The sequence below is a fragment of the Stomoxys calcitrans genome, chromosome 1 (genome assembly GCF_963082655.1).
Source record: "Stomoxys calcitrans chromosome 1, idStoCalc2.1, whole genome shotgun sequence".
Taxonomy (NCBI): Eukaryota; Metazoa; Arthropoda; class Insecta; order Diptera; family Muscidae; genus Stomoxys; species Stomoxys calcitrans.
The window spans coordinates 69,795,953-69,806,706 of NC_081552.1; the positions used below are offsets into that span (position 1 = coordinate 69,795,953).

General features: G+C 39.7%; 1 long non-coding RNA gene across 1 annotated transcript; it reads right to left on the minus strand.

Annotated features, from left to right (window-relative positions):
- Positions 1-9,474: 9,474 nt before the first annotated feature.
- On the minus strand, positions 9,475-10,521 carry LOC131994039 (uncharacterized). Its single transcript, XR_009396390.1, has 3 exons — positions 10,211-10,521; positions 10,061-10,148; positions 9,475-9,995 (listed from the first exon to the last, which is right to left on the minus strand). It is a non-coding gene; the product is annotated as an uncharacterized LOC131994039 (long non-coding RNA).
- Between the last annotated feature and the right edge of the window lie 233 nt (positions 10,522-10,754).

The window sequence follows — 10,754 nt, forward strand, 5'->3', positions numbered from 1 at the left end:
ATCCCATCCAACCTTGTAGAATCCAAAGTGTTCTCCACTTGGCCCATCGCGGAACTCTGCTAATACATCCATAGTTTTGGAATCTGGTACGATAATTAAATTTCAGCTGGTCTTTCCATATTCCTATTTTTGGTACAGACACCCATTTATGGTAAACGGGCTGTACCATTGAACCCAATATGATTTCAGGAGAGGGTCCGATTTCATTTCGGGTTGGTCTTTTGTCTTCATCTTTTGCCAGAATTATCTTGTTTAGAATGAGAACTTTTCATTGTTCTAAATATGACCGAATATATATGGTATTGACTTATAAAAAGCATTCCACACAAATTGTTAATTACTTTAATTATTTTTGACATTGAAATCCGATTTTTTTGTATCATGGCAATTATTGGCAAAGAAGGCACAGGTTAAACATATTTTTATACCCTACACCACTACTGTGGTACAGGATATTATAACTTTGTGCATTTGTTTATAACACCCAAAAGGAAGAGAGATACCCCCATTGATAAATATACCGATCGACTCAGAATAACTTTTTGATTCGATTTAGCTATGTGTGTCCGTTTGTCTGTCTGTCCGTCTGTTCATGTTAATTTGTGTACAAACTACAGGTTGCAATTTTCATCCGATCGTCTTCAAATTTGGCACAGGCATGTTTTTCGGCCTAGATACGAAGCCTATTGAAATTGGAAAAAATCGGATCAGATTTGGATATAGCTCCCATATATATATGTTTGTTCGATTTGCAGTAATAATGCAATAAAAAGGCCATTTGTTAGCCGAGTCTCTCGAAATTTGGCAGGAAGGATTACCTTATGACTCTCGACATTATTATGGAATTTCATAGAATCAGTTAGGATTTAGATGTAACTCATATGTACATATATAGCCCGATTTTCACTCCCAGAGCCATTGCAAGCGGATTTACTGACTAATTTTGTACAACGCTCTCCGCGACAACTACCACAATATATGAGAAGTTTGCTTGAAATCGGTGCAGATTTAGATATAGCTCCCATATATATGTTCGTCCGATTTGCAGTAATAATGCAATAAAATGGTTACTTGTAAACCCATTCTCTCGAAATTTAAAGGGACGGACTTTCTTATGACTCTCGTCATTATAGGTGAATTTCATAGAAATAGGGTCAGATTTATATATAGCTCTCATAAATATATCGCCCTATTTTCACTCCTAGAACCATTGCAAGCGCCTTTATTAACCAATTCCCAAAACTTTGTACAACGCCTTGCTCGACGACTACCACATTATCTGAGAAGTTTTCTTCAAATCGGTTCAGAATTACATATTTATATGTTCCTCAGATTTTGGGGAATTTGCAATAATGTTGTCATTTGTCAACCGTAGTTACTACAGTTTAAACATATTGGGTTGCCAAAAAAGTAATTGCGGATTTTTCATATAGTCGACGTTGACAAATTTTTTCACAGCTTGTGACTCTGTAATTGCATTCTTTCTTCTGTCAGTTATCAGCTGTTAAAGCTTGCTTTAGAAAAAAAGTGTAAAAAAAGTATATTTGATTAAAGTTCATTCTAAGTTTTATTAAAAATGAATTTACTTTCTTTTAAAAAATCCGCAATTACTTTTTGGGCAACCCAATATTTGCTCGCCGAGGTCCATCAAAATTGGATATAGCTCTCACATTGTACCTATAGGGTAGGTGTAGGGTATTATACAGTCGGCACCGCCCGCCTTTTGCCCTTCCTTACTGGTTTACTTTACGAACTAAATTGTTATTTAATAATACAAATTGTGGGTATCTATTTCTGCTTTCTGTTGTGTCCTCTTTCACACATATCTAATGCGAAGAAGTAAGAATGAGCCAAATATATGTCTAGTTTCTATCATATACAGACAAATAGTAGCGTGGGTAGAGAAAAAAATCAAGAAAAGTTGAAAGTGTGGTTTTTATTTATCTCTTAATAAAATAACTTATTAAGTAATAATTGCTAAGTTAACACATGATATTTTAAAAATTGTTATGCTGTAAAGCAGAAAAAAATAGGATGTGAATAAATGAAAAATGTGAACAAAAAGATACGTGGTATTTAAAAACATAATTTTTTTATGTTGTTATCCCTATAGAGACTATATTGGTTTGGAAAATGACGCTGATGACGGAAGATAACAAATGCCGTATTACTTCATGTGGATCTAGATTTCGTGGTATTGCTAACATTCGTATTTATTACGACAAACTTTAATATAAATACATATGAATTATTTTGTTCATTATACTTTCTACAGACGATATTCACGACAATGAAAAGGAGCTCACAAAGGAAAGACATTTTTTTCTTTCTTTTAGAAAATATATATTAAAAAATGAATAGTACATGTTTTATCAGCAATTTAATCCAATAAAATAAAATATTTTTTAATAGTACAAAAAATTTCAATTATTTCCTTTTATTAAATTGGTTAAAACCTTATTTGAGAGAAGCGACAACTTTCAAAAAATTTGTTTTATCGAGTTCATAACCGCTTTAATTGAATTTTTGAGCTTGTCATAAATCCAAATTACAAAATGTTTAATCAATAATACAAATTCGTTTATAGGTCCGATTTCAGCGTTTTTATGTTTTTAATTTTTTCTGTGCAATAATTCCGATTAGGTTTAGACGACGTGCGGCTTTAGCATCCGATTACCCTTTCTTGACCGTTGACTAGCTGTCCCAAGTATTTTGGGATACTTGATGGTCGGAATTGTCGCTCCGTCGGCCTTCTCTTTCAACTTTCAACCCCCTAACCACCTACATGCTTGTATGTAGTGAACAATGTGGCTGAAGAGTTTCAAATGTCTTGTAGCGAAATAAGAGGCACGTTCGTTGAGGAAGAAGTTTATCCTATCGCAGATGTCATCAGTGGGTGGGGGCCTGAGCCATGATCGTACAAACGTCCGCATATGATACGATCTCTATGCCGTCTAGAGGGGGTGGAATGGAGGACAAGTAGAGGCTAAACAGTTCCTGAGATTTCACCCCGCCTTGGGGAACTCCCAAGGCATCATTTCCATCATTGAAAACTCACAAATGATCAGCGATTATTAAAATGGACCTTACAACAGCACTATGGAAATCCACTGTTTTATCGAAAATTGCGTTCAGCGATGTGGCTCATTTCTGGCTAAGTGGATACGTAAACGGTGAACTTTATCAAGCGACTTTTTACCCAGTTGTTTGAGTTGGACTTGGTTGATGTGGTTTCAAAAAGATGGTGCCACATAGCTCCTAAGACAATGAACAAGCATGAATTTGGTAAGCAGTTTATCTCTCGAAATGGTCCTGTGAGTTGGCTACAAAGATAATGTGATTTGACACCTTAAGCTGAGTATTCTGTTCAGCTTTTCAGGTGGAATGCTGTCAAACTCCATATAAAAAAACTTTGGCTAAAAATAGGCGGAAAAGTAGTACTCTGCTTATAGTGAGGAAAATGGCAAAAAAAAACTATTATACTGGTATCACTTGAAGCTATTGCCGGCAGTAATTGTTTTTCTTTATTTATTCGATACAAAGTATATAAAATAGAGAACACAATAAGTGCAGATAAAGAAACGTGTTTTGGTATGGAAACAAAAACATTTGATTGCTGTAAAATTTCGCTCGCGAAACAATTAAAAATTTCACCGGCTATTCCGAAAGCAAAATAGAATACCAGCCCTTAGACAACCTTCTATATAACTGACCAAGGTGAATTAATGAAGGTGGTCTTACGCGACCAGCTGAAAACAGGCGGCCATTTTGACGTTATTATGTGTGTTTGGGTACTCAAAAATTTGTACAAATTTCCACAAATTGTTGCTGGAAGTCGTTCGCGTACTTTATTTGCCAGCAGCAGAGAGTGGGAGAGTGCGTGAGAGCGAGCATAATTTTGAGTTTTTGGTGATTGAGAGCTTACAAATTTCTACTGGAGGTTTTTTCCACAGCAGAAATTTGCAGCATCGAATAGCTGTTTTATGAAATTCTGCTGTTTAATTCATATAAAAAGCGAGAGTGTTGCGGGTCGTTAGCAACAGAAAGAAAAAAACTGCGTGGCGGCCTCGGTGCCACGGAATGTCACCAGCCCCGATTATCTGTCATGGTTACTGGGAGGCTTGGGGGTCTCTTGCAAACACTGAACTGTGGCTTTTGGGCATGTGTGCTGGCTGGCCGTCCCCTGCGAGTATTGTTGTTGTTTTTATACCCACCACCGTAGGATAGGGGGTATATTCATTTAGTCATTCCGTTTGCATCACATCGAAATATTAATTTCCGACCCTATTTCGGATCGTCGTAAAATTCTAAGACGATTTAACGATGTCCGTGTGTCTATCCGTCCGTCTGTTGTAATCACTCTACAGCCTTCAAAAATTGAGATATTGAGCTAAAATTTGGCACAAATACGGCTTTTTAATGCACGCTGGTTAAGTTCTTGAACGGGCTAAATCGGACCATATTTGGTTATAGCTTCCATACAGAGCGATCTGCCGATAAAGGGTCTGAAGCCCATAAAAACTTTATTTTTTATCCGATTTCGCTGAAATTTGAAATACAAAATTCACAGTGACTTATATTTATTAGACCACTCAATGTACGTGCCAAAGTTCGGCCCGGCCGAACTTAATGCCTTTTTACTTGTTTGGGGTGGTTATGTGCCTTTTGTTTTTTTGGCTGTATTCTGGTGTATTTTATAGTGCTCATGGAGGATGGGTCATTCCACAGCTTTCCCCGGACCCATGACGCAAAAGAACAAACACGTTTAAATGGTATGCCAAATTGAAAGTCATAGAATTTCACGGAATTCCATCAACAAAGTCGCCAGCTGCCATTTGAAAAACTATCCACGAATGTTGTTGACTGGTGTGCTTGAAAGGAGAATGCGGAATTGGATGTAAAGTGGCAGAAATTAGACGGATTATTCAGGGTAGTAAGAGCCATTTATATATATATATTTTTTTGGATTCTTGTTTGAACCGTTGAGTGGAGCGGACGTATTGTTATTTCATTCCGTAAGAATTTTCCTGTAGCTTGTAATACAATAGTTCATTATTTTTGGAGTGGAGCGTCAGATCTAGAGCCCGGGAGTAGGCTTAGAATGAATTCCATAGACTCAACAGCTGCGTTGGTGGTATCAGGCCGTAGAATGTTGTCTACTACTGAAACCTCGACTGGTGGAGCGGCTGCTCCAGGCTCCACTAGCCGACAGACGGCTGGTCAGCAGGGGCTTTTGACGAAGACACCTGGTTCGAGTACCAAGGAAAAGGCCGAACCTATTCTTTCTCCGCATGCCCATAACTTGCCTAGGCCATCGTCCTTCCCCGGCAAACCAACACGCTCTTTAAGAAGTTGGAATAATAGAAGACGCATCGCTTTTAAGTTTATTGAGAAGCTTGGTGCGAATGATCCTAAGAATCTCACTAATAGGGAGAGACTCCCTAAATTGGGCTCGGGAATTCGTTGCACAGGCTACCCAACTACACGTCTGGATTCGGATATTGGTAGATTGGATGTGGCTGATGGTGTCGTACTAAACTCCGGCTGTCTTGCAGACCTCAACAAGTCTGAAGGGGTTGTATCCTACGGGTTCAACAAGTTGAAACTGAAGGTCTATAGAAGCGGTGGGGTCGGGGAATCAGGAGATGACTCAGCAGTTGTTGCTGAACACTTGCCTGAGAAACTATCGACCACATCGCTAAAGTCTGACGGATTGCAGGAGACTGAAAATCCCACTGCCACGATCGAGACAGGAGGGGACGGCATCGTAACGGGATCCGACAAACCCTGTGCGGGTGGGTCACAAAGTTAGACTGGGCTCAAAGTGTGCGCCAGTGGGGAAGCACGGAACTCAGAAAGTACTTTGACTGCAGCAGTTAGTGAAGCATCTAAGGAAAAATCGTCCAAACCGCAAGTGTCCTGAGGAAGAGTGGTTCCACAGCTTTCTCACCTGCCCCTGGATGCGTACGGAAGCTCATCATGACAAGTTCTAACGAATCTTGTGAGGATGAACTCCTGGTGGAATCAGAAGACGAGGCTAACACAACAGTGGTTAAATTTCTGAATCCAGACTATGCTCCGATTTCTACACATAAATATCCACCATTGAAAGGCCGCTTCGGCGGCACTCAAGGTCCTCCTGATGGCAGGGGGATTTGACGTGGTTCTTATCCAGGAACCATGGGTGTGTGGAGGAATGGTTAGTGGACTAAGAATTCCGAGATTTAAATTTCTCAAAGGTACGAGGAATGGAAGACACAGAGCCTGTATTCTTGCAAAAAGTATTCTAAATGTTTTTCTTCTTCCGTCGCTAAACACTGAAGATTTAGTAGTAGCCAGCCTTGAAATAAAAAAGTCTCATTACTGACTGGCTTCCCTATATATGGCACACGATTCAGAGATGACGCCTTGAGACCTTAAATCGCTGCTTGATGCCGCTTCTGTAGGGAAGAAAAGCCTCAGGAAGTGAATGCTTATGCACATCACCAGATATGGGGAAGTTCAGATGTCAACAAAAGAGATGAACTGCTTATTGAATATATTATAACTTCATATCTGGACATTTGTAATAAAGGGGATAAACCGAACTTTATTACCAGGAACAGGTAGGAGGTACTAGATATTACCTTTGTATCGGAATATATAATTGGAAGAATATGCGACTGGGAAGTGTTGGATGACCACAGCTTCTCTGATCATCGTTATACTAGTTTCAGTTTTGGAGAAAATACTGAAATAGTGGTCCCTCGGCTAAACAGAAGAAAGGCGGTTTGGGATAAATTTCGGCACAAATTCTGCACGTCTTTCCCTTCTAGACCAGAAAAGGAAGTGGAAAATACAGAGAATATAGACATAGTGGTCAAGCGGATTACGAAGGCCCTGGATGACTCGCTTGTGTCAGCATGCCCTAGTGCCAAGCCAAGGGGCAAACAGCGACCGCCATTGTGAACCCCAGAGCTGGTTGGTCTAAGGAAGAACTGCAGAAAACTCTTCAACAGGCTGAGCTAAGAAAATAAAAGGGCGAGCTGAAATAGGCTCAGAACAAGTCCTGGGTAGAATTCTTCAGCTCCGTGGAGGATACATCTGAGGCCTCTAGAAAGATTCTCTCCTCGAGACCTATTACGGTGGGGTATATTCAGAAGTCAGAGATGTATGGACAACGTCTAGTAAGGAAGCACTAGTACTACATACACATTTCCCGGGAAATTCTCCGACCACGTGGCGCCAGAAGAGGATGTTACTGATATGCATTCTTCAAAGGCTATTAGGGAAATTGTGTCTGAGCCGAAAATCCTTTGGGCGATAAGAAGTTTCGACTCCTTTAAGTCGCCAGGCCCTGATGATGTATCACCGGTTGAATTACAAGCTGTGTCTGATAGACTGGTTCCCTGGCTTAGGGAGATATACTCTGCTTGTATCCGAATGTTATATATACCTTTGGGATGGAGGGACACGAAGGTCATTTTCATTCCGAAAGCAGGAAAAACCTACCACACGAAAGCGAAAGATTTTCGTCCTATCAGTCTGTCAGCCTTTATGCTGAAGACTCTTGAGAAGTTGATTGAAACATATCTTAGGGCAAAGATCCCTGGAGATCGCCTGTCGCGGCAGCAGCATGCATATAGTAAAGGCAAATTCACTGAAAGAGCCCTTCACCACCTAGACGGCTACATAGAGGGTTCTATCGCTGTCAAGGAATATACAAAGGTAGCATTTCTTGACATTGAAGGTGCCTTCAATAATGTAAAACCGACGTCAATCATGAAGGAGTTAGAGTTTCTAGGCATCAACTTTACCGTAAGAAAGTTTATTTATAACTTACGTACTAAAAGATGCATTACGCCAGGCTTGGGATTTGTGGATCTAAAAAGAAGGGTCAGCAGAGGAACACCTTATGGAGGTGTACTGTCTTCGCTACTTTGGAATATATCCATTAACAATATATTATTGTCTCTGGAAGAAAAAGGCGTAAAAGTGGTCGCGTATGCCGATGACGTGGTAATTGCGGTTAGGGGAAAGTTTCCTAGAACTCTAAGAGATATACTATAGGAAGTTCTACGTGCAACAGCAAAGCGGGCTACGGAAAATGGTCTAGGTATAAATCCGTGCAAGACAGAAGTAGTTCTTTTCAACAGGTATACAGGATACAAGTTGCCTACAGTGAAACCTGTCTCCTTGGGTGGAGAGAATGTTCCATTTACAAAAAACGACAACGTTTTGGAAAGGCCACTCTTGCCCTATACACCCGCAAGAGAGCCATTGGCAAAAGTTGAGGGTTTAGACAGCGTGTCATGCATTGGGTATATACTGCAGTTGTCAGACCTATAATGCTATATGGTGTTGTGGTCTGGTGGACGGTGCTTCAAAAGTCCACCTACGGCTCAATACATAACCGGATCCAAAGGATTGCTTGTTTGTGCATCACAACCGCACTGAGGACGACACCATCTGATGCACAGGTTGCCAGCAACGACTTTTGCAGAAGCTGTGGGGACATCGAAGAAGAAGAGACTATAGAACACCTTCTGTGTGTGTGTCCCGCACTTGCAGTCAGAAGGAGTTCCACTTTAGGATCTCATTTCTTTGAGAACCTGTCTGATTTAGTGGATCGCAAGTTATTGGGCTTTTTGGAGCGATATGGATGCTTCAACTGTAGGAACTAGAAGGCATTTTACTTCTTCTGTTCCTGTGGTATCACAATGGACGAAAACGTCTAAGTGTGTCTGATGGCAGACTGCCACTTAAACCTTACCCAACATAAGAGCCATTTTACTCTCCTTTAAAAATTTGCAAGCAATAGTACGCGAACGACTTCTAGTAAAAATTTGCAGAACAGCTGATTTTTGTTTTGGTTGATTTTTTATTTGCTTGCTTGGGAAAACAATTGTTTTAAAATAAAAAATGCTGGCGATACTTGTGAGGTATTTTCCTTAGATAAACGTAAATTTATTAACCCGAGAGTAACAAGGCTAGAAGGGGAGCAATTCGTCGTATCCGTGATCTCCGTGTCGCTGGACAGCTATCACAATTAACCGTGCACGAAGTTACGAATATCATCCGTGCCGCCAAGTCGCGCAAGGCGCTGCTCCCAGGCGGAATCTCTACACTGATGGTGAAGAATCTGGATCTGCCTGGAGTCGAGTATCTTACAACTGTCCTCAGCCTGTCTGAACACTATTATAGTACCCGATGTTTGGAAGATAGGCAGTGTGGTCCCGCTACTGAAACCCGACGTCTTTAACTTGCTGTCTTTTTCATGAAATTTTGTAGCTGGGAGATTTATATATATTTATATTTTTTTTTTATTTTAGATTTAGATTTAACTAGAACTTTAGAATTACTCAGGTTGTGTTATCAACGTAATATTTTTATAGGCCTTATAGGCTCTTATTACAAACACTGGTTAATAAAATTAAATTGAAGTCGTACAGACCGATCAGTCTTCTTTCATCAGTTGGCAAGACGCATGAGGGACTACTCCTTCCGATCCTCCCGTTGGACAATTTCCAACCGCGAGTATCAGTATGCATTTCGAAGTCTGCATAGGATTTCAACTGCTTTACATGCCATCACCGTACACAAAAGTAGAAACAACGTTCTCAAATCCCTTGTCGGCAGCACTTGGTGTGCTGACAAAGCAACCACCTAATGCTTCTGGATATTGTGGCTACATAAATTGCTGCGACCACTAATGTGAAGCTAAGGGAGCTTTCTATTTGGTCATGTGGCGAATACGGACACTGTGTTATCATTGAAGATATCCGTATCCGTTTACAATTAGAAGACTGATTTGCACTTTCCAATTTTAACTTTTAATTGCAATTTTTTCCAATTTTAACTTTTAATTGACCAGTCAGACCCACTAAATACCATGGCAGCAAATTCCCTCCTTAACGAATTCAAAGGAACGGTGTTGGTTTCATCGGCTCAGCTCTCTGATGAGGATGATTCCATCAAAACACTTAAGAAACCGATCGTTGCTCTTTTCTTGGTGTCTGGAGAGATACAATGTTTAAATTTTTCATGATGTTAAAAATAATTCCGAAAATTTTGCACTCACCTGCTGCTGTAGAACAATCGACTTGAAGCAAAATTACAACTTCATTTGGCGAGTTTTCTGTACCTGAACACTAACTGTTGCCTTGAATCTTAATTAAAAGTAAATAACCAAATAAAATACCAATAAGCAATATTTTTATATTTTACTTACCTCTGCCTTTTTGATCTATTTTGGTATTAGCTTTTGCAAATTTCTGCTGGCAAAAAAGTCTTTATTGTCGTCACTATCAAAATTTGCTCTCTCTCTCTCTCTCTTCTGCTGGCAAATAAAGTACGCAAACGACTTCCAGTAAAAATTTGTGCAAGTTTTTGAGTTCCCGAACACAGCTGTTTTTTTTATCATATGGTCAAATCAGCTGTGGGCTGCCATTTACAATGGTGGAGAAAATTTAGGTGGTAGGTACTCTGGCAAAATTGTTGTTGCGGTTGTACAGAAGATAAAACCGTCCCCATTCATGAAAATTACCGCTGTTAAAAAGGAAAGAGAAATTTAGGAAATGAGAGAGAATGGGAAGGGGAGATAATTTTAATAAAAAAAAGAAGTTATTAATAGCTAAGATGTCTTCTTAGCTATTAATAACTTCTTCTTTTAATAAAAAAAAGAAGTTATTAATAGCTAAGATGTCTTCTTAGCTAAGATGTCTTCTCTATTTGGCGCCTTGGAAAATTGAGTCAAAATTAGTTTATAAAAAAAG